This window comes from Leptidea sinapis, chromosome Z (assembly GCF_905404315.1).
Source record: "Leptidea sinapis chromosome Z, ilLepSina1.1, whole genome shotgun sequence".
In the NCBI taxonomy this organism is placed as follows: domain Eukaryota; kingdom Metazoa; phylum Arthropoda; class Insecta; order Lepidoptera; family Pieridae; genus Leptidea; species Leptidea sinapis.
This window is the reverse complement of record NC_066312.1, coordinates 26886704-26912221: the sequence shown is the minus strand read 5'-3', so window position 1 is coordinate 26912221 and position 25518 is coordinate 26886704.

Below are 25518 nucleotides of genomic sequence, written 5' to 3'. Positions count from 1 at the left end.
CTCCGAACAATGAAAGCAAAAATAGCAGTGAAACAGCCCCGACTCATCTCACTCTTTACCATTATTGCTTCATGATAACGCAAATCCTCGTACAGCACGAGAAACCGTTTTAACACTACAGTAACTCCGTATTCGCCAGACCTTGCTCCAACGGACTACCATTTTTTTTTATGATTTAGACAATTTTCTACGTGATAAAAGTTTTCTTCTCAGGAGGCAGTACAAAATGCCTTCACACAGTTTGTCGAATCTAGATCACCACAGTTCTATCGCAAAGGCGTAAATGACCTTCTTTTTATACGGCAGGAATATATAGATAATAATGGTAATTATTTTAATATGATAATATATTAATCAAACAAAAACACTATTTCAACAATGCACAATATAATATACATATTGAACTTTTTACTAAGTCCATTCAATTTCACTTATAAGAAATACACAGCACTAATGTTGCACAATAAGTCAGCTGTATAGCTACAGATTTACTGCTATAAGCATTTCGGTGACGCGAAATCACGAGACACGCCTGTCTAAAAATTATATTTTTATTTATTTATCGCGTGCGCTAATCATGAGTATATCGGTGTGGCGAACCCATAAGTATTTAACCCTAACATAAAATGCCCAACGCGATATAAGAAGTTTTCACTGCAAAAATTACATACCGTGGTATGTGGAGCTTGGTCCTACATGTTAGTCGGTTTAAATTTGCGTAAATCTGACGATCTCTATAAGCGCCGCACTTGTTCCTGTGCCCTCAAAGAGGTTCGCCCGCAACTTGATGAGACTACACAGGGACAATATACGTACAATTGTAGGTGTAGTCACCGGTCACTGTCCCTTGAACAAGCATCTGTCTATCATAGGTGTAACAGATAACCCCTTGTGCAGAGGATGCATGGAATGCAGGAGTGTGGCCGAACAACGGACACAAATACTCCACCCACCAGCATCGCTTCTGGATGCCTGCAGAAACTTAAAAAGACTGTTAGACTTCTGGAATGATCTGGGTTTGTTGGAGTAAGAAGACAAATGAAAACGCACTATGGCCCAATTAAGAGGCTAAGTGTGTAAAAAGCCCAGTTAAACTAACTAACTAATATCAACAGGAAATGTGCGCGAAACCGATGTTGACGGCTAGTTGACCAATTGAATGTGAGTCACGATCCTCAGCAGTGAGGAAACGACTAAAAAGAATACTGTCATGTCTCGTATTTTATTGACTGTCTATTAGTTAGCTTATTAAATTGATTCAACTAAATGTATCAGTACTTGCAATCCAACTGTTACAAATAAATCACTAACTCTTACTACTTTATAGGTACATAGAAGCATTCGGCAGTATTTGTTAGAAACTTTCTGTTTATGGAAGTTTTCTCGGGATGAAAAGGGACTATCTCCTTTCTTCTGTGAGTGGGAGGACGATTCATTAGGATATTACTTTTTCGTTTTGCTTGAAATACATGTGATTGAAATGAAATGTTATTTATTATTGAACACTGTATTGTGAGAAGAAATATAATAAATGCATGAGAACTTATAGTTTAATTTACTTGCTCCAGTTTATTATCATAATAGGGCGGATCACACGACAAGTAAAATTCCCCCCTCCCTAACCATGACTAACCTGGAATGATGACAACCTTCCACTTTTCCGCCTTCTTTATTTTCTTTCTTCTCAGAAAATGTACAAAACAAATGTGCTACGCAATTTAAACGATTGTGTAGGAAAGGTTACTATAGCATAAACGATTTTCTTAATGATATATCATAAGTGTTTATTGTACTATATAAAAATGTAATCCATATTAAAGAAAAGCCCGCTGAGTTTCTTGCGCCTGTTCTTCTTAGGTCTGAGGCTCTAGAGGTCGGTCTCGAGGTCTATTTTGAATAGGTTGTAGTTTTTGACGTAAACTAAGAGATTTTGAATCCTATTTCGAATAAAAATATTTGAATATGAATTCTCATAGAAAAGGAGTGTTTAATATCAATATTTTGGATACTTCTCGTTTGATTCTTGAAAAATGATTTTTGGGATTCTTCTGTTTAGGTAACGTACTTTCAATATCAGTTTAAAGTTCTTTATTACCTGTAATAGTTACGGAATGATTGCCTGCTCACAACAATAAACGATGACCCTAATATATGTTGAATGTCTTTTTTTACAGCACAAGTCGATATATTGATTGAATATGGTTTATCCTACGCCGTAGGACGTTTAATCCATTAAGTCTGTTAGAAATATTATTAAATATTGGATTTTTATTTGTTCCCTTTGTTTGCTCGGCCTCCTACGTGATCTCTCTGTATTTATTTTAGCTTTGTTGGCTGTGACAGGATTTATCCATTGGACTCAACTTTATTATTAAATCCGGTTTTAAAAAAAGTCATGTATTGTCAGTCAAGTATTGCATGCAGCACATTCGTATCAAACTAATTTGGAACAATTTTGGACACAACATTGGATAATTGAAAGGAAAGTTTCCTTTTGTTTTGGAACATTTTGTGGATCAGTAAATTAAATGAATAAATAATTAATCACAAGTTCCATAAAAGATACTTGTTAAAGTATGATATTTTGACATTTAGTTTGAGTGTTATACGACATTATTACATTTTTTTAAGGAAAATGAGGACAAACGAGCGTTCGTGTTACCATATGTTAAGTGATCTCCGCCGCCCATATCTTCTTGCAACACCAGAAAAGTCACAAAAGGGTTGCCGGCTTGCAACGCAGCTGTTGAATACAACAGCTGCGTTGTCCCTGAAAGAAAGTTCCTTGCAGAATACCACAAATCCAGATGGTGGGGATGGTATTGGTGGCGTGTCGTGCGAAGGTGGGATTCGGTGGCAGGAATTAGGTCAAACAGCTCTTCGGAACACTCCCCGTGATAAATACGGTAGAAGACACACAACGAAGCTATTGCTGTGCTCAATTTTTTAATACCCAGCTTCTTCGAAGCCAAATTGGCTTTGGCTTCGAGATTACCTTTCAAATATTATGAAGATCATTTGTTTGACTGACATCAGACAGTACTCGAGCTAACAGCAAATGTTGCGCATATAAAGTTATCAGAATAGTCAACAAAATTAAAAATAAAATAATTTTTGATATAGGTCCTAGATTAATATGAGCGATTTCGATTCGGAAAAATGTGTCCCGAGGATTTTTATTTTGGTGCCTAGTTCAACATAAAAATTAGAAATATATTGGTTTCAGGTAGTCATTAGTAAATAGCACCAAATAAATGTAAGTGGGAAATTTTATAATTCATTTTTAAGTTACATGTTTGAAGGCGATATTATTTGTAAATATTTACATAAATTTTTATTTGCATGATACAGCATTGAATGTCAAGTCCACACGTATAAAAAGTTGTATTAACGAGTGTTCTATATTTAAAGACATAACACACATATCCAAAAAAAAACCTGGTTAGGATGGACGGCATTCTATTCATCAGTTTTGATGTCCACCTTCTGGCTTCATCACTAGATGAGTGCGATGGTACTTCTTTTGCCTACAGAAGTACATAATGCTACCATTTTCAATTTTATCACACACACACACACATACATAGAGAGTGAGAGAGAGATAGAGAGAGAGAAGAGAGAGAGACACACTAAAAAGCCATATCGTTGATTTTGATCTCTTCGCGCGTGTAAGAATCCGTAATCTGGGTTAACAATGTATAGGAAATGATCTGGAATTAGAAGTGAAGTAATGCCTAACAATTTCTGTAGTCAATTACTTTTGTCGGCGATAGAACACTTGTTCCAACCATTTGCTAGCTTGTCATCTTGCCAAAAACAAGGCGTAAAGTAATTTTCGAACAACTCGTTTAAATGAATTACGCTAGTTAGTGACAAACAATTCAAGTATTAGTTAAATTCGACTCTACGTTTAATTCGTGTTTTTTCGATGTTGTACCAATTCAGGGCTCTCAAGAAATTCTTCCATGACCCATACATCGAACGATTTAAAATCGAAACGGTTAAGCCTTAGTGGAGTCTTAGCTAACAATTGCTTTATTGACATAACCAATTCCACAGTTTGTAGTTCTAATAACAATGTCAAGACATATTGAAATATTATTCCACAAGAGTTTCCCGACATTTAACAAGCCTCCTGAATCTTTGTTATCACAAGAAATGTTTTCTCTTAAAGCAAGTTATGTTTTGCTTTAGAGAATATATTCGTTACCTAATATTCTATTATTTATGTTTAACATAAAGTAAATAGTGATTTTTATTTTAATAAACCAGTTAATTTTATATTGCAAATAAGAATTAATTCTCCAAAAAAAAAACTATCACCTTATTAAAGTGTGTTATTTTATTTTTAATTACAATTTATTTGTTTATTCAGAAAAATTTCCCTACAAAAAAAAATATATTTAAATAGCCCGATGGCGTTCGCTCTATTTCCAATGTGGTATCATTAAGAAAGTCCAAATGTTGTGAGCCTTCTTGAGTATAAATAAAAAAAAAATCACTATGATTCATCTTTAATCAACTCGTGTTTCGCCTCTACACGAGGCATTCTCAGGAGATGTTGACTCGCCAAATTCTGGCTTGAGACTCGTTTTTTTTTATGAAAGTAAGGGGCATTTATTATGAAAGTAATTATTATTGTTATAAAGTAATCTTTACCACATAGAAGTCTTTGAACAATTATGTTTTTTGAATTTCGTAACACATCTGATTTGTACATTTTCTGGGATCATATTGTAAAACCATATTGTAATATTGTATATATCACTCAACAAAAGATTTACTAACTCGACTGCACGGCGTCGTAGGCATAACAAGTTTATGTTTGACGACTTGTGCGACGTTATTTTGTATGTGTTACGACATGAGACTGACCTCATGTTATTCTATGCCTACCATCTACTACCAATGCAGACACCTACTCCTACCACGGTCAGTAAACAACAGTTAGTAAATAAAAATCAGCAAATAAAAATAAACAAGTATTCATTTAATTCATTATGAAATAAGACTTATTTTATAAATACGTTATACATTTTGTACAAGAAAACAATATACGCACTGTTACGTATATAACTATACATATATTAGTGATTCACATTAAACATGATTGCACCTACCGGGATGTGAATCCCGGATCCCTTGCCAGCTACTAGGTAAGAAGTACATAATTTCTTATTTTAGAATTTCTTTACCAAAAAAAATATTTAGATAAAATTTTATCTAAATATAAAGTTTCGGTTTTCACCATACACACATGTATAGACAAACAAACAAATGAAGATTCAGTAAGATAGATAAGGAAATCGAATCTATTATTAGTGTAACTGATTTTGATTGACAAGTCGTAAGCAGTCAGCCACTCTTGGAATTAGCTCCTTAGGATCAAAATTGTACGCGCACTATTGTACGGCCTGTCAGTTCGTCTATATCCTACTATATTCTATATCTATGGTTTTAACAGAACCTTCCAATGGAATTAAGATAATATTGTAAATAGAATTGAAAAGTCTGAACTATAAATTTTACTTCAAATATTTTGGACATAATCAAAAATTTAACTAAATGCCTAACATAATTCTCAAAGATAATTTGAAAGCAATATTCAAAAGACTGATTTTAATATTTCAAATAAAAATGATATTTTCGGTTGTAGTAGAGATTTTCAAAGCTTCAAATCCTTTGTACAGAATACTGATAATCTGGCCATTGAGACCGTTAACATTGGACCAAAATTTTGTCACAAATAATTTTACTTCTTTTATTATAAAGATCTTTTATGTTTAATCTACTTTAATAGTAGTTGACGACTATTTTTAGGGTCTTCCTTTTTTCTCTATTTCTAGTTAAGTTCTCTTCAATCTTTGCTTTTTGAAATGATTATTTAAAATATTACAAGAGTTTAAAACAATTCCTTTTTTATATAGGAGGACAAAGTAATGTACACATTATCTGATGTTAAGTGATCACCGCCGCCACATTCTCTTGCTACAGCAGTGGAATCACAGGAGCGTTGCCGGTGTTTTAGAATGATTTCTTAGAAGACAAACTAGAAACACCACTTTTTATTTATAGAAAATAATACAGTGGAGCATTGCGACCGTTTTACATTACATAGAGATATTTGCTATATTTATATAAAGATATTTTGATAGAATATAATACGTAGGTCACACTAAAAGTTTTGCGTAACTAAAAAAACAACATGATATAAACAAAATTTGTAGATTTTACAACGAGTGCACAAAACGAACCATTTTTATCCGAGACTTTTAGCAGCCCGAGCCGAAGGCGAGGGCTGATAGTAATGTCGATGATAAAAAGGTTTTGTGGACGAGTTATAAACTCTGCTTTTCATTTCGATTGCGAGGAAATAGAACAGTAGTATAACATGGACATTTTTAACAATTTTAGCAAATTTGAAGAAATTAATAAACGCACGAAAAAACAAGACCTGTTTCCCACCGCTTTTTTTTAAATCTTACGACATTGATATTAGGCTTGGGCTCCAGAGAAGTGAAAATTAATTTTTTCTTTACATTTCTATTTTGATAGACAGTGCGAAAAATAATCACCTTAATACCTCTTACCTATACAGTTTGAGCCATGCTAATCATTCAATCTATTTAGATAAAAATTCTACAAAAATTTAGTAGGTAATTGTACACCAATACTATTTAACATGACATAGTTTTCTTAGTTTTATAAAGAAAATTTTATTTAAATTTTATTTTATTAAATTAAAAATGCTTCTAATTATGAATTGAAAATATGGCGATCTTGTGCGAGAGAGATAACCTAGCTCCACTCGATTCCTCAAGGCCATCGGGTCGGTACCCAACCTTAATAATAACTACAATTGATGGCCCCGACTTTGCTTGCTTTAATTTCAGCGTATCAAGTGACGTAACTTTTTGTTTCAGACAAAACCACTACAAGAATACTTAATACTATGGGGCTACTTGGGCTACACAAGCACAAACAAAGATACTATTTTATTGGCCTCGGGTTAAAAAATACATTGTGTATAAATTATTCTTTTTAAATCATAATTAATGGGTAGACAAGGCTCGCTTAGAAAATAATTATATGTTTAGCTTCAAAATTATAGAATCTGTTCTTTAATGATGCCTTTATATCGCATAAAACTTCAATTATTGAGTCCTTAACACAGACATTAATTACGTATCTGGTATCAACAATTAATTAACACATCTAATGTCGTATGTACTTTGTATTTATAAAACTTCCGAACTTTATAAGAGAAATTGTAATAAAACTGTTATTTTTTAAATACAATTTTGTTCTTTTATCAAAAATTTTAGCCGCCAGTGAAATCTTACTAACACTTGCTTTAACATTGTTAAAGCGCCTTTGGACAAGTCTTAGCAAAGCTTCCTATTAATAGCAGCATTTTGTAATATTCTATGTTATATCTTCTCTGTGGTTACATTAATACCTGAATAGAGTAACAGATATCTGTATTCCTATGAATTTCACATGAATAATTCAAAGATGTCTGTCAAATGTATTCTCGGCAATCCTATATCGGATTCAATTCTTTAATATATTAGAAGCTTCAATACGATTCAGAAATAATTTTTGTATTTATTAGTATCACTTGTTATGTTTAGTGTTGTTTTTTTTTTTAATTAAGTACATTTGTAAATGTGTTAATAAGAGCACAAAGCTGAATTTCATGAAGTGAACGCTTTTTTATACGATTTAGATAAGCTTGTACTATATATTATTTATGTAACGGAATCTTTAGACACCATGCAAATTATTGGATCGACTTGAAACTACAATAAAGAACTGATAACAATGCAATAATTTAAATAGTTTGCTTACTTTTATTGGTTTTGGATGTATGTAACGGAATGTTTTACTATTAAAGCATGTGTTTTAGTTTTTTTTAAACTATGTTCATTTATTAATCGTCATTCACGTTTACAGTTATAGCTTACCAGCGGGCGGCTCCTTTGCACAGCGAGCCGGCTAGATTATGGGTACCACAACGGCGCCTATTTCTGCCGTGAAGCAGTTATGTGTAAGCATTACTGTGTTTCGGTCTGAAGGGCGCCGTAGCTAGTGAAATTACTGGGCAAATGAGACTTAACATCTTATGTCTCAAGGTGACGAGCGCATGTAGTGCCATTCAGAATTTTAGGGTTTTTCAAGAATCCTGAGCGGCACTGCATTATAATGCGTAGGGTGTATCAATAACCATAAGCTGAACGTCCTGCTCGTCTCGTCCAATATTATCAAAAAAAAATTATCCGTATATGTCTTGCAGTATACAATAGTCTTTCTGTGAACTAGAAGAACAAAAAAGAGAGAAGGTCTGCTGATGGTTTGTAATTACCACAGTCTATGGTCTCTTGTAGCAGCTGGTCTCGAAAAGAATCTTAAAGACTTTTACTTAAATATGCTCCATTTCTTTCCCAGAAACCCAATCATAATCAGCCTAACATGAAAATTTTAAAATATTCTTATGTTGAAATAGTCATAATTTTAAATATTAATTATAATGCCTATTTTGTATAAATTGAATTTGTATCAGGAATCTAAAAATAAACAAATTCCTCCAAACTCTATCTGAAAACAGTAATAATGATAAACAAATTTTATTGAAGTCATATTTAAATCTCTTTGTAAGCTTTACGTATAGATCAATCTTCGTTATAACAACAAACTTAATTATTTGTGTCCTTGTATCGAAAATTCAAATTCAAATTCAAAATCAATAAAAAGTCGCCAGTAAAACCTTACGTAATATTAAAGTGAACTATATCGCAGCTTCATCAATTCGAGTGGACTATATTGGTTGCTCATCCGTCTTCAACTTTCTTTTCTAAGAAATAGCTCATTTCAGTGGTGTTTTGCAGCTTTGAAAAGAGCCAGCCTTGGAAATGTCTTACAGTTTTTATAGCTCGCAATAAACTTCCTGATGTTTTGAGCTAGTTGGATGGAAGCTAGTAGGATTTTATGGATTTTATGGATTATATGTTTATAATTTTAGTTTTGCACCTCGGAAAATTTGTAAACAAGTTATTTATCACAATAATTGTATATTTAGTTTTCAAAGATACTTCATAATATCGCAAAATACTCTTATTTATTTACGTTTTGTGTGGATGATGGATTTACTGTACTCAAATTCTTGTTTAATTCTTGTCTTTGTTTTGTCTTGTTTAATTCTTTCTTGTCAAATTTTATATTAATTTACATTAACTTTCTTGACGTACTCGTGTAAGGTATTAGCCAGGTACTATTTTACGTTTGAGTATTTTTTTTGCATCACTTTGCATATTACATTGTAATTGAAATGATTTATAAAACGATGAAGGTGTAAATGTTGAATTAAAAGAGTGGCAATGAGTATCTCGTCACTTCTCATTGAAGCTCAAACTTTTACGAAATGGCGGTAAACGTAAAAAGAAAAGAAAACTTTTTAAATTCATAAGTGTCATTTCCGTGACTTACATGAATAAAGTAATTTTTGATTTGATTCGAATATGATACCGTAAGGAAATTATAGTTATGTATTTGTTCATCAAAAATAAATGCTTGTATATTCCAATCACATTCGCATGTTTTCAAAACAGTACATTTTGGACAATCCATGTCAATTTCTCGATATATTTATTCTTTAGAATGTGTGTGTTGTATCATTTTCTTGGACGTTAAGGAGTTGGGTGGGCTGGGTGGTAATTCTCCCATCGTGTTCAGAACCTTTTTTCCTGAGTTGACGCCGAAACCGCGTTCGCCCTATTGTTTTCGATTTTCAGGATCGGCATATCATAAACTGAGTCAAGTTTGTGGAATCCAAAGCTCGAATGTTACAAGATATGTATCATAAAATAATGCTTGGCGATGTAAAATACAATTTTAATTTTTTCAAACAACAAAAAACGAAGTGAAATACAAAAAGGAAACCATAATGGGCTTAAAGACCTCACCTCAATAAATATAAAAAATCTTTAAAGTGCAGAGCTGGAAAAATATATTTAAAAAAAAAAAACAATCTCACATTAAGTGAAGTCGTAAGTATCAAAAATATCAGTCAGTAATTCATTCAAACTGAAACAATTCATTCACAATCGTTACTTTAGTTTCAATATTTAAGTAAGGAATTAGATTAGATAGTAAGATAACTTTTTAAAGTGAAAGTAATATGAGTTTACTTTTACGTAATAAATGCGTAGTTACTAGAAATATTATATCATTTTAAAGACAAATTATAATCTTTTGTATCAGCTGTAGATGAAATAGAATATTAATTTTGTAATTTTATTAGACGTACTAACGAAGCCCTTTAGAAAATAATATAAGAACCGAGGACGTCTCGAAGAGAAATGCTTTAGACAAATCGCTACTGACTACCAACTTGTAATAAAGAACTATTATTCTGAATTCGATTATAGTGAATTGACTTTATTCTTCGCAGATAAGTCTTTTCCAGAGCTTTCTTTGGAATTATCTTATATAATGGAACTTACTGAGAGGTTTGAATTATTAAGATAATATAATGTATCTTGTGATTTTTATATGAAGATGTTAAATGAAGATTTTAATAGTATTTATTGTGAAGAAATAAAAATTCTACATTAAATTGAAACCAATCCCATAAGGAACTTAAATTAAGCATGTTTTTTTGTATTCTACGCTCTTAGGGAGTCATTTGAAATTTAGAGCCACTGCATGTCATCTGAATTAAATATGATAACGTTCTATTTCAAAAAAAAAATTGTTTTCAAATTTTATTTGTGTTATTTAATATATCCAAAATTTATTAGATTTTTTGGCAGTCTCGTGTCAGAATATGGCGAATCAACAACTCCTGAAGATGCCACGTGTAGAGTAAACGTGTCAAATTGTTTAAAAGACAAATCTTGTAGTTTCTATTTATATTTATTCATATTCTGATTTGTTATGAAATGTCTGTACTTTGATGAAAAATGTATAAAACGATTGATTGGATCCGTTTTTGTAAATATGAGTTCATAGTATTGACGACCTGTATAGCCGAGTGGTTAGCGATCCTACCTACTAAGCTAGAGGTCCCGGGTTCGAATCCCGGTAGGTGCAAGCATTTATATGATGAATATGGATGTTTGTTTCCGAGTCATGGATGTTTAAATGTTTTTATGTATGTTTATATGAATTTATGTATGTTTAAGTAAGTATATTGTATTAAATATATCATTGTCTTATAACCCATAACACAGGCTATATATGCTTAACTTAGGGCAAGATAATTTGTGTAAAAAGTGTGTCAATATTATTATTATTAAAGTCGATTACATTTCATCCAACTCTGTCGGACTTAAGTTGTATGTAAGTATGAAATGCAACGATATTTAATTGGGCGTTGTGAAAGTTTAGCTGCGTTATAATACATTTGGGAGTCATTGTTGATTACCGTTTGTGAGCAGTTAGTTCTAGTGCGTTAATCATTCATAACTGCTTCACCGTAAACATAAACAAAGTAGTTCCTCTCTACAGAGGCGCGCTGTTTATTGAAATTATTATGATGGCGTAGCTTGAACGAGAAACACTAGTTTCATTTGCCCTAATAACAGGTATTTCCAAAGCTAGGGGCTCGTATTATACGTACCATAGACATAGAATATACTAAAGTATAGACAACCTGATAGGAGCTTATTGGCTGGGAGCCGATCTAATTCCTAACAGCTAATTTTGTTTGAAGCGTTTAAGTAAAAAGCAATCAGATTTCGTGACATGACATTATATTATATTGTTATATCTCCGTTTCAGGTGTTCTTCTCTCTTGTACGCTCTGTTTGTGTATATTGTAAGTCTATGACGTTATCTACTAAATTTTTCCTATTGAAAAGCGTAATGAGAAAATATGTATATAATGAATAACAATTTTATATAATTAATTGTATGATAGTTTTTTCACTTCTAAAAGGAGTGGGTTACCATTGAGAATCATTTTTCGAATCACCTATTTGGAAAAATTTTAATTTGAAGAGGTATGATTCTAGATTGGTAAAGTTGAAAAAATTGATATTTGATGAAATGTTTGGGTAAAGTTAGGTTTGACAAGGTGAAAGTATTAACCCGTGACAAGAACTTTGCGTGTTGCAAGCTTTTGGAAGTCATTAAAACCGACAGGCGACCTAATTTTAATACAGAGAATCTCTGCCACTTATTTGGAAATACCTGTTGTTAAACGCATCTCAGAAGAAGATCCAGAGTGCCGATGATCACGTAGTGGACATTGTGAGTACATTTTGTGCACCCGCGGACATCAATAGTGACACAATAGTTTCAGTGATACCGTGCTCGTCATCACTACCGGTGCACCCCGCGCCCCTTAGCTTTGTTCAGCCACGCACTACGCAAACCGTAGTGTGAGACGGGATGCTATCGCAAACTTATTACACTCACCCTGATGAAGGACCTCCGAATGGTCCAAAACTAGTCGGTACCAAAACAGATGACTAGTTTTACTTAAACTTATTGAAATGCCGGTTATGTTCTCGAATAAAGACAATATTTCAGATTTCAACAATATTTTAAGCGCGTTCACAAAAACTACTTCATCGCGAGCCTCTCCGACTAGCGAAGGTTGGCAGTCAGCTTTGTAATTTTAACTTTATGTTCTTCACAAGGTGAAATAGTTTTGCCGCACTCGCAATTCCTGTCCAATCACGGATGTTGCGCAGACAAGAATTTTTTCTGCGACCTACGCCTCTTTTTCGGCAACTTTTCCCAACATGATGAGTATGTAGGAGAACACAAAAACTGAGTTTACATAATATTGTCATAAACAACTGAATATATCTAATAGCTGCCAAAACTGTCATCGACAAATATGAAACTATTCAAAGTTTTTATAATATGTCAACGTTTCTGTTACAATAACGACAACGAAAACTCTTAAACGCGATGAAAATGTTAAACGTCCAAAATTTGGTGGACCGCATTTAAACGCGTTTAGGCTATAACTGCAGATATTTTTGTTGTTGAAATGCGAATTAAATCTATAAACGAGCTTACGACCGTGAAGAGTTCTAATCGCGTTCAACTTAAATGGTGAAAGCAGTCTTAAGGCGCTATAGTCCTAAAAAGTAAAATTTTTGAAAATCTACTTAAAATGCTTCTATAAATACAACGGTTCCAATGTTTTGACATGTTTATCTTCATTTCTTTATCTAAATTAATGCAGTTTCGAAAACACGATAAAAAAAATCTCGATAGATTTATTTTTTGAAAAAAAGGCTTTTTTATTTGAATTGTTTTATATTATCATAAAACTATGATAGCTATAAAGACAAAACATATTTTATACGATAGTTTATTAGTATTTATAAATATTATTCGTGGGTTTTATTAATACGCTTTGTGAATTATTTGATATTAATTTTTTTCGTAATAAACCACACGCGACGCCTTGGTTACATGCTCGCTCATGCCAGCAGTACGCCCGTGACCACTGTCAAGTAGGTCAACTCTAATTCAACGAAAAATGAAATTTCGATTGAAGTTTCGGGTATTTCCTACTACGGTTCCATTCGTTTCAAAGTTTCAAACCGAACGTCATTGCTTGACATTTCCAATTTCTAAACCTACTCTAATTCATTTACGTTCCGAACGAAAATATGGAGATGACAGCTGTTTGTTCGGAATTTTGACGTCAACTTGAACTTGAACCAAAGGCTTGATTTTCGTTTGTGTTGATTTTGTTGCAAATTTGCTTGAAATGGCTTCAAGAATGGTTTTCATTGAGGCTTCTCTACGTGAAGAACATTTAGACGTAGAAGGAACCGGCACCACTTGCGCAAACAATTTAATATTAGTGAAATACCCGACTTAGAGTGTGTAGGATACTGAAATAAATTATAGCTAGCTGTGTTTTTCATAAGTTATGTATGGGTGGTATTGATATTACCGAGTTGCCTCTGTCTGACCTGCAATCTGAATGAAGCAGGTGGGTTCCCTCTTAAGCAGCTGCTTCTTCACCTCAAACTCTACAGGCAGGTCGAAGGGCATGAGCTGCATTATTACAACTGTTAGAAGGGATAAAGGTAGAACTATATCTTACTTATTCCTTTCTAGCAGTAGTGGTATTCTTATCTTTAGTGAAATTTAAAATAAGTTTCATTTTGTTATTAATAAATGAACATAATTTATTTTTTAATTTATTTTAACAAAAAACTTACTTACAGTTTAGAGTATTTACTCAGATATATAAATTAAAAGGTATCATCTTCGTATGTACATGTGTATTTGAAAAGATGTACCTACCTTTAAAAGGATGGGTTATATGTAAAGGCAATATTTTTACAGAAAAAACAAATAAGAATACAACTGTTATTTACTTGCTTTCTAATAGAACGAGTAGGTACCTATCGCGATTGCGAGGTGTGTTAAAGAGCACTTTAAAAGATTATTTATTAGCATAATTGAGAACTCTTTTTCTCACTCGGCCATCTTGGATTTTAAAAAAAACCTGCACGATACAAGGCTACTAGGGAAGCCCGAGAGTTAGAAATACTCTTTCTCAATCGGTGTCCATCGCTCTCTCCCTTGAACAAAAACCTCCTACTATTCTTGAACAAAAACGTCTCAAATTTGCGTGACGCTCTATTCCGTTTCATTTGTAAAAAAAATACCCTCATGCGCCTAAAGAAGTTTCACTTCAAAATGCATAAAAATATCACAGCATTTCGTACTCTTGCGCAACTATAAGTTGTGGTCGTTGACCCGCATTGCTCGGCTCGTGTTTCAGCCATGCCCGCTTCGAACGTACTATATCTAACGCTATAGATATACGTTCGAGCGCTTTTTGCCTAAAGAGTTGGGATAACCTCGCCTTAACGTGGTATGAAGTTCGCCGTGTCAGATAGTAGCTAAATATTAAAAGAAGCCCAACAGATAATATAATCCGAAAATGTAATGGCAACAACCATTTATGTTAGACCCTTTACATATTTCGCTTGACTCAAAATGGTCAATTTGCATGTTAATAACGACATAAGCCCCGTGCCATCATGTTTTTATTTAAATGTTTATGCAAAATTATTTGTGAATTATTCCTTTATATGCTTATCACCGAGTAGGTAGGATATATTTTCAAGCGACGTAATTAATGTTAGCCAAATAACTTATGACTTTCGTAAGTTTTAAAATATGTTTGACAGGAAAATATCACAAAACTCTCTACTATAATAAAATGAGAGGGGAAATATATTTACAAATTAAAGCTAATAGATCAAAAATTATGAAATCTCATACACAATGGCAAACGGTCTTCGGGTAAACCTGTGGGAATAGGTGTTCCACAGGGTTCTATTCTCGGTCCTTTCTTGTTTCTTATATATATTAACGGATCTACCGTTTGTGGTAGATGATAGCCATGAGATTGTATTGTTTGCTGATGATACTTCACTTATTTTTAAAGTGAAGCGACGTGCGGATATTGATGACGAGGTAAGCAATGCACTCTCAAAGATAGTGCGTTGGTTTGAGACGAATAATCTGCACTTAAACAGTAAAAAAACAAAGTGTTTACGGTTCATTACACCAAACACAGCGGAGGTACAAACCAACGTACTTATAAATGACCAGAGATTGGAACTTGTGGACACTACGGTCTTCTTGGGTATCACGTTAGATAAAAAGCTTCAGTGGGGTCCACATATTACCCATCTAGCAGATAGACTCAGCTCTGCGGCATATGCAGTTAGAAAGATTAGAGAGTACACGAATGTTGCGACCACTAGATTAGTGTACTTTAGTTATTTTCACAGCATCATGACATACGGTATATTACTATGGGGTCATGCTGCTGACATTGATATAGTGTTTGCACTGCAAAAGAGAGCTGTTCGTGCTATATATCAGCTTGGTTATAGACAGTCTCTCAAAGAAAAATTTAAAGAAATAAATATTATGACTGTTTATTGTCAGTACATTTATGAAAATTTAATATATGTTCACAAAAATCGTCACCTTTTTGCTCTTAATAGTGATTTTCATTATTATAACACTAGAAATAAGGGATTGCTTGTATTTAATTCTAGTAGGCTTCATAAGATACATAATAGCTTTAAGAGTCCCAGCCACTGTTCAGGCATTATCTATAAATAAATTTAAATGTTTTATAAAAAAATGGCTCTGTCGTAAATCCTATTACTGCACTGCTGAATATCTAAATGATCGGATAGCCTGGGACTAGATTGTGATTATTTTATAGCGACTGTACAATATTGTATATTTTTATTGAAAAGAGCGCAAAAAAAAGAATGCTGGGAGAGTTTCTTGCGCCGCTTCTTCTCTCTCAGAGCGCCATTTGTTTCCGAAGCGGTAGTAGTATCTAGTAGTATAAGAAATGACATCAAAAAGAATTCTAAAGGAATCAATTTTGAGAAAAAATAAAAAATGCCTTTTTTTTTGAGAAAAATAAATGCCTGCCTGCCACAAGAATATCTTAATATAAAATCAAAATGAAGATACCATAATAAAATAGAACAAAAAACCCGTATATAAAGAGTATTCCATTTTTCAAAGCAAAGTAAATTGTTTAGTTTAAATGATCATTTCTCCTTTATCTACTACTACAAAAATACAAAACTCTTGCTCTATGATTAAAAGATAAATAGTAAAAACAGCCGTAATTATGTAAAAGATGTGCAACACAAAAAAATTCGTCAATCTCGATGTCTAGTTGCAAAAAGATAATAAAATGCTATAAATTCAATGTAATCTGGCCACTATTAAAATCCGAATAGAAAGTAAAGCCAATTAATGTTTTTAGTACAGCATGCTTTCGTATTTTGCTACGTTACGTAGCATACTTACGTACGTTTGCTACGAGGGTTTTTATTTAATAGAGTATAGGGTTTTCTTAAATAACGCAGTTAATTTTTTTTATGACAATAAGGGACGAGGTGAACAGGACGTTCAGCTGATGGTAATTGATACGCCCTGCCCATTACAATGCAGTCCAACTCAGGATTCTTGACAAAAGCCAAAAATTGCGCTCGTCTCCTTGAGACATTAGATGTCAAGTCTCATTTGCCCATAATTACTGCTTCACGGCAGAAATAGGCGCCGTTGTGGTACCCATAATCTAGCCGGCATCCTGTGCAAAAGAGCCTCCCACTGGTAAATATCAAAAGTATATCGAATTAAAATAAAAGCATTCTAGTAACCACCATTGGTTCTGATAATTATTAAATAAGTTTGTCCTAAATAAATAACAAATTACCGTTAATCGAATAAATATAAGCCTTATTTCTGAGATTCTTTCTTTTTCCTTTTTCCATTTGATATTATATTCATTCACAAAGATAAGACCATAGACATCAGCAGAAGTTCATTCAATTAAACTTGTAATACCAACAAATAGTAATTAATCATTAGTTTCCCGCCATCATATTAAGGCGAGAGCAATGTAAAGTTGAACCGGAAACGAGATAACTTCACAGCGCCTAGCGCAAGAACGTTATAAGTTATGTGAATTAAGAGCATACATTAGCAGCAACTTTTATATACAAAACTACTATTTTCTCCCTTCTACTAAACCCTAGATCAATAATTTTGTATCAGTATCTCCCTGTTTTCCATTTTGATATTTTTTTTCGTGCTAGAGTTATGTTGTGTTTCCAGAACTATACTTACTAATACAAACTCTACTAATTGTGTAATTTCGAAAAAGCGCGTCCCCTTTCTTAAAGGCAATGTTTCTATGATTCCTTTGGCGTTTTTTTTTATGGAAGAGGAGGGCAAACCAGCGTTCAGATTAAGTGATCTAAGTGATCACCGCCGCCCACATTCTCATTGAATTAGGTTACCCGTACGCTCGTTTGTGCTTCTCTTCCAACTAAAAAAAACTATACTTAACACGGCTTAATCAATACGGCTGCAAACCTGTGTTCTGTGCCGTAAACAGACGCCTTGTATACAAATCCGACACCAAAAAGCGAAAAAATTTAAACAGTGTTACACAGAATACTTCTTTTCTATTTAGTTTCCTAAAATTTCAAAATGATTAATTGAGTTTTCATTTGGAGACGGAAGTTATCGAGAAAGAAACACTGATTTCTGACTTTTATACTCATCATTCTTAGGCAGAGCTACATCTATTAGATTAGAATTTTCTCTTCTAATAACAAGTTATTGACAATATTAATTTAAATAGAATTCAAATTCAAATTCAAATATTTTTATTCAAAATAGGGTTTAAAATCACTTATTGAACGTCAAAATCTACCACCCATTCAAAAGAGACTGCCTCAGACCTGAGAAGAATTCGCGTAAGAAACTCAGCGGGCTTTTTTTTTAATATAAAATATGGATTACAATGTAATATCGTACAATAAACATTTATAATTAAAGAGCCTGAGGGTGTTCGCTTTATTCCCAGTCCGTGGTGTCATTAAGAAAATCGTTTATAACCTTTTCCACACAAACGTTTTTTAACAATTCTTTTAAATTTCGTAACACATTTGTTTTGTACATTTTCTGGGATCATATTGTAGAAGCATATACATCGCCCAACAAAAGACTTACTAACTCGACCCAACCGAGTAGTAGGCACAACAAGTTTATGTTTGTTCCTCGTGTTAACATTATGATTGTCACAGTTTCTAGAAAATTCCTCAATGTGCTTATGAACATACAAAACATTATCAAAAATGTATTGAGAAGCAACAGTCAAAATGTTTATTTCTTTAAATTTTTCTCTTAATGATTCTTTAGGACCTAGGTTATAAATCGCGCGAATAGCCCTCTTCTGCAGCACAAATATAGTATTAATATCGGCCGCACTGCCCCATAACAATATACCATAGGACATAATACTATGAAAATAACTAAAGTATACTAATCTCGCCGTATCTATGTCAGTTAACCGTCTAATTTTCTTAACCGCATATGCTGCAGAACTAAGCCTATTCGCCAATCCTTCAATATGGGGGCCCCACTGCAATTTGGAATCAAGAGTAATGCCAAGAAATATAGCAGATTCCACTGGTTTTACCACCTCTCCATTTAATAAAATATTCGCATCTACATTTTTGACATTTGGCGCGGTGAATTTAATATATTTGGTTTTATGATTATTTAACAATAAGTTATTGGCGCTAAACCAGTACACGATGTCAGATAGAGCATTGTTTACTTCGTCATACAAAACTTGGCTTCGTTTCACTTTGAATATAAGTGAAGTGTCATCTGCAAACAATACCACCTTGTGTTTTTTTTCTACAAGGTTAGGTAGATCATTTATATAAATTAGGAAGAGGAAGGGTCCAAGAATAGACCCTTGTGGTAGAACTTTTAGATCTGAGGCATCAGCTAATGTAATCTCTTAAATACTTTAAAAATCTTTAATGTGTTTCTCAGTTATTTATTGCTATTCTTTTTACTATTACTAATATTCATATTTCTAATATTAGATTTGAAGGACGAGCTGATCCTTATATTTACGTTAAAGGTGTTAGTCTCTTGGGTTTGATATTTAAGCATTAATGTCAGCTTTAACAAATATATTTGGCACGTTTTCCTCTGGATCGAAATATACAGAGTATTCGTTTCACATAACACGTTACTAAATCTGGCTTAATGCTTGCCCATATTGAAATATATTCTTAAGAGCATTCAAATATTTTTATTCACAATAGGATATAAAATCACTTATTGAAGAAAACGAAAACAAAACTACCTTCGAAAAAGTATGCCTAAGAAGATCGGGCAGAAGAAACTCAGCGGGTTTCATTTTTTTTTAAATATGGTTACAATGTTTAATCGTGCAATAGAATTAATTATTAAATAGTCTGAGGTCGGTCGCTCCATTCTCAATCTGTGGTATCATTAACAAAGTCAATTATGTTATAGTAACCTTTATTACACAAAGTTTTTAACAACTCTTTTGAAATTCGTAATACACGATTATATTCGTAATTGTTTTGAACATTTTCTGGGATCTTTTTGTAAAAACATATATATCGCATATGCTACAAAAGACTTACTAACTGTTAAATTGTGTTAACATTATGGTTGTGACAATCTCTAGCAAATTCAATATACCTACTTATGTACATACCTAACATTATCAAGAATATATTGAGAGGCAACAGTCAAATTGTTTCTTAAAATTTTGCTCTCAACGAATTCTTAGGAATGAGCTAATGGTTACAAAAATTGTTCCCTTCAACGCAGTAGAAGTAATTTAACGTATTATTAAGCTTGTGAAAATAAGAGCTCTATCAATATTTAGTAAGTAAAAGAGCTAAAAACGTTGCAATAAAGATTTATAATCAGTTGTTTCAAATGTTCAATATATTAGCGATGAATAAGAAAATTACTATGTATTTAATAAGATTACAATATTATTTTAGTGATGAATTGAAATTAATGTTAAAAACAAGACTAAAGAAATATAAAAAAAATCAGCCAAAGTTTCAGAATTATTATTGAGAAAGAATCACTTACCCCCTTATTCATAATAGTCTGCTAGCATTGTTAATTCTCACTCTGTTTTCTTCTATTGACCTAAGTCAGAATGAGAAAAAACACTCCTAAGCGGCTGTTAAAATGTTAGTGGACCATTATAAAGAAGGGGGTAAGTGTATATTTCCGAAGAATTTCAGTTTTAATATTCTCCTTGTGCAATGTGCTAAGTATTTTTTTTACTTTTTAATAAGAGTGCTATCTCGACCTCCTATTTTACTTGAACATGATTCATATATTGGTTAAGTTGTATAACTTAAAATTTGCTTGAATTTCTTGTATTTTTTTCTTACGAGCTGTACCTTTGCCGAGCCAACATAATATTATTTATAGCAATATTTATGGTCCAAAAACGCTTAGTTGAAATCTAATTGAATTAAGTTTATTTTACTTTAACTTTGATATCATTGAATTACACCCTGCCTTTATGAATGACCAGACTGTACCAAAAGAGGCGCGAATGGCGGTTCATAATGGAGTGCTTGTCGCCAAATTCATATACGGAAGTGAGCGTTGGGTATGGCAGAAGAACTGTATGAAGTTTGGAAAGAAAGAAGTACTTGGAACTCTGTGGTCTCTGCCTATTCCGACGGGAAAAAGGCGGGAGTGTATGTGTTAGTGTGAATTACACCCCGACATAGATACCCGTTTATATTGCACGGTAGAAAAGTTGAATCAACGTAAATCGCTGGGTTTACTGGTTTGGTTGGTTTGTTGGCTGAATACCAAACAAGGACAATTAAATTTTAATGGCGTCCGGGATTAGCAGCTTTGTTAATTCAGATTGAAAGCAGCGAGAACGTAATTAAATAATTTGTGAACACAAATCCTCTTCACCGTAAGTTGGGTTCTAGAATTACTTTGAGAATTACATCGCGGTTTACTCACGTGGTCTTTTTACTTTCATATTATAACAGTTGCAGCAAATCTTAAGATGCATGCGTAATGTGAAAATATTTTGTGTGTAAATAACGTTTATAATTGTATAAAAGGTGGAGGTACAATGGCGGTAAAATAAGTATTAAAAAAAAATCTACCCTAATAAAGTATTCTACGCAGACAAAGTCACGGGTAATATTAGTCGAGGTCCTTATATAGTTTAAAATACATTTTTCTCTACAAAATATTACGGTTCAAACGCGGCTTTGACACATGGTTCTATTTAGCAGTCTCGATGGCCACCTTCCGGCTTCATGATCATATCAGTTCGATGGTACTATTGGTATAGTATATGGTACTATACAGTACCTGAATTTGGTTGGTTACAGTCCCTATACTTATCACAACGTCAAATATTTAACTTTAAAAGTTGCAATAACACCTTTCTGATAGATTCCATTACCATAAGTTTGGTATCTTACAATGGGGCTAATTCAAGAGCACATGGAAATATCGAGCGAAAAAAAATTAAATCAGAAAAAAAAAAACACAAACGAATTTAGCAGCCTTTCTTGTTTCTAAAGTCGCTTATAATCCGAAGTCAAAGTCAAATAACATTTATTCAATTACGCTTAAAATAAGCGCCTTTGTATCGTCACTATAAATATTTCTATTATATTACTGAATCTACCATATGTTCGAAAAAAGTAAAGCACGCGAGAAGAACATACAAGAAACTCAACGGCCACTCTTTTAAATCAATAGAGTAATTTACAATTGCTGTAATATTCAGAACAAATTCCTTTGTAAGGTGCTGCATCCAATATATAAATCGGGCTCAAAGTTAAACCGTTCTAAATATTTCATAAAAAGTAATTAAGAATAAATTGTATAAATATAAAATATCCAATACTGGATGCATCAACCTTCACAGCTTTACAGAAAAACTTTGTATAAAATACCTGAAAATAACTAAGAATATGCAAAATGTTGATTATATCGCTGACAACACTGTCAATACAATGATAATTCTGAAGTATCCCAATTGTCAAGCAGCCTTAAATAATCGTATCTCTAAAGTTACGGATACTTTCTTATCTATCCATAGTTATGTCAAATATATTTATAGTCCAATGCTTTATGTCGATAGGTTATTGAAATGTAAGTAAGCGTTAAAGGATAGATTTATCTACCTCTAGTAAGATAAACTAAGGATAGATAGGTTATTTAGAATGGCCTAAATCAATCATAAGCAATATGTCTATTTGTAATTATTATGCATACTCTGGGCTTAAACTCAGGTATAACTTTATACCAAGTTTATTTGTAACGCCGATAGAGTTTGAATATATTGTTTGTGTGAGGATGCTTTGTGAGCATGATGGTAGTGATTTCTGTCATAATTAGTAATTGCATCCAACAAATACAATGATAAAAATAATATTGACACACTCTTACACAATTATCTTCCCCCTAACTAGGCATAGCCTGTACTATGGGTGCATGACAATGATACATAAAATACTTACTTAAACATACATAAATACAAATAAACATCCATGACTCGGAAACAAACATTCATATTCATCATATAAATGATTGCATCTACCGGGATTCGAACCCGGGACCTCTATAGCTCAGTAGGCAGGGTCCATTAACCACCATGGGCTATAGGGGTCGTGATTATTAACTATAATATAATATAACTATTCATTAACTATAACAGGTCAACCTGGCACCACAAGCAACACTCGTTCACGAGTTGACGCATGGACCAGCCATTGTTCTCTTCACACATATTTGAGAGAAGGAGACGACCTGTCACACCAAGCCGCCGCACTAATTATTGTTGAATAGAATGCTTTGCGCATCCTTGTCGGACTCCTCGCTTTGTTGAGAGAAAATGAAGCGAAATGGACTAAGATAATAACAGATTGATATTCAATGATGGTAGTAGAGTAAAAAGTCGACAAATGAACTGGGAAAGAGTCGCGACTTAAATAGCTCCAAATAGTGAAAGGAGTGGAAAACTTTCAAGAAGGCCTTTGCCGAAGACAAGCTGATAGTTGCGAACGAAGCTTACGTCGATATTATAGATACAAGTTTATTTTGAGTAATTAAAATATTATAATCTTAGTGAACAGCAATTAAGCCTTATTTAATTTAATTTATAGAACGCTTTCTTAAAATAGTTTGTAACCTAATCAGTTTTGAAAAGAACAACTTTAGAGTTTCTTGCTCGTTCTTCTCTAAAGAAATCTGCCTTCCGAATGAGCTGTTTAAAAAAATTACATATTTCAAGTATAATATGTTTTACCTATGAAATAAAAATATTTTAGAATTGATTTAAATTGATTAAACGTAGTAAAAAGTTGTTGTTATTGAAAAGGAAAAACACGTCTCTGCAGTTGTTACAATAATTGATTGGATTACTGAAGCGGATTTGGACGTGATCGCTGTACGTCTATATACGAGTACGTTTGTTGAATGTGACAGAATTTATCAGTGAAGCGATAAATGTATGGAGCATTTACTATTATGATTGTTTTTTGTTAGGGTTCCGTAGCAAAATGGCAAAAAACGGAACGTCATGTGTGTCATGCACAGATCATGTCAGAGGCACGCCCATAACTATACGAATTATACTGTTGAAACTCAGTAAGTAGATGTATTCTGTAAGCTGCATTAAGATTTTTACACAAAAATAGAAACAAATCATTAAATTTGGGGTTCCCCGTATTTAGAACTGAAACTCAAACATTTTTTTTCATCAAACCTACTACATACTACGATACTCCAGACGTATGTCTGGAGTATCTATGGATAGGACTTCAAAAATGATATTAAGGTTTCTGATATACTTTTTTCTTAACTGAATAATTTGCGTGAGAGACAATTCCAAACTCATTTGCACTATGATTTTTAGCAAAGATTTTTTGCCTTTTCCATTTAAATAATTTAATATAATTTGCCTTTCTGTATAACTTTTATACTATGTTACGTGCTGCTACGGAACCCTTGACGGGCCAGTCCCACTCGCACTTGGCCGCTTTTCATTCTATTTTCATTTACTCGTAATTGTGTTTGTATAAGGGGCTATATGGCGTATACGTCATTCTCTATAAAATGAGAATGTGTGACTTTAACTGTTAATAATAGCATTTTTTAATTACAATTATTGTTATATAAACTGCTAATTTCAGTTTATCAATATATTAAACGCCTTTTGTTGCCGCTAAATAGTTGTGTGTGCAAGCACTTTTTGTATTTCAGTTTGGCCTAGCCAGCTCATGATATTACTAGGCTAGTTATACAAAATATACTAATAGTTATTACAAAAACAATATTTAAACAAGGCTAGACATGTGTTTTGTTAAACAGTGACCTAACTATAACAACGTCAAACGACCAAACAATTAACGACGTCTAAAATGGAGTTTGTCTTTTTCTATTACTTACTAGAAAGTGTTAAGCTTCTGTTTAACTAAAACGTCATTAGACACAACATAAACTATATTAGACAGGAACAATCATTAAAGGAAAGGAAAGCAATTTTTGTCAGCTGTAATCATATAATCTAACGGCCGTGTTCAATAACCTATCTAACCTTAGTTTAGCACTGTCTAAGGATTGTTGAACGCTAAACAATAAAAAGACACAGATTTGTAATAGAACTTTATTCAGACAAGCGTTCAATACATGTTTATCTTTTTTGTAATAACACAGCTTATGTCTTAAAAATGTTGGGTTTTTTAAGACTATTGAGCAGGGTGTGTAAGTTATAGTAATAATAAAAAACAGCTGATCTGAGGTCGGGAAGTGGAAAAGGGCGCGTGTTAAAAGCTGATATTTAGGCGAGTGAATTTTTGATTCTAAACATGGGTTATTTTTCGAAATTTGAGTAAAATAAGGTGAAAAAATAAATATTTCAATAAATGACAGTATATTTAGGACATACAAATTAGTGAAAATATTTTTTTTCTGTGAATGAATTTAGTTTTTTTAATATTTCACATAAATTTTGAGGTTATGTAAAAAAAGTGTGAAAGCAAAAGTCGTAGATATTTTTATTACTTACAAGTTTTCTATTGATTTATTTCCATAGGACTTGTAGTTTTACCGGAAATCAACATACTACATTTTATTACA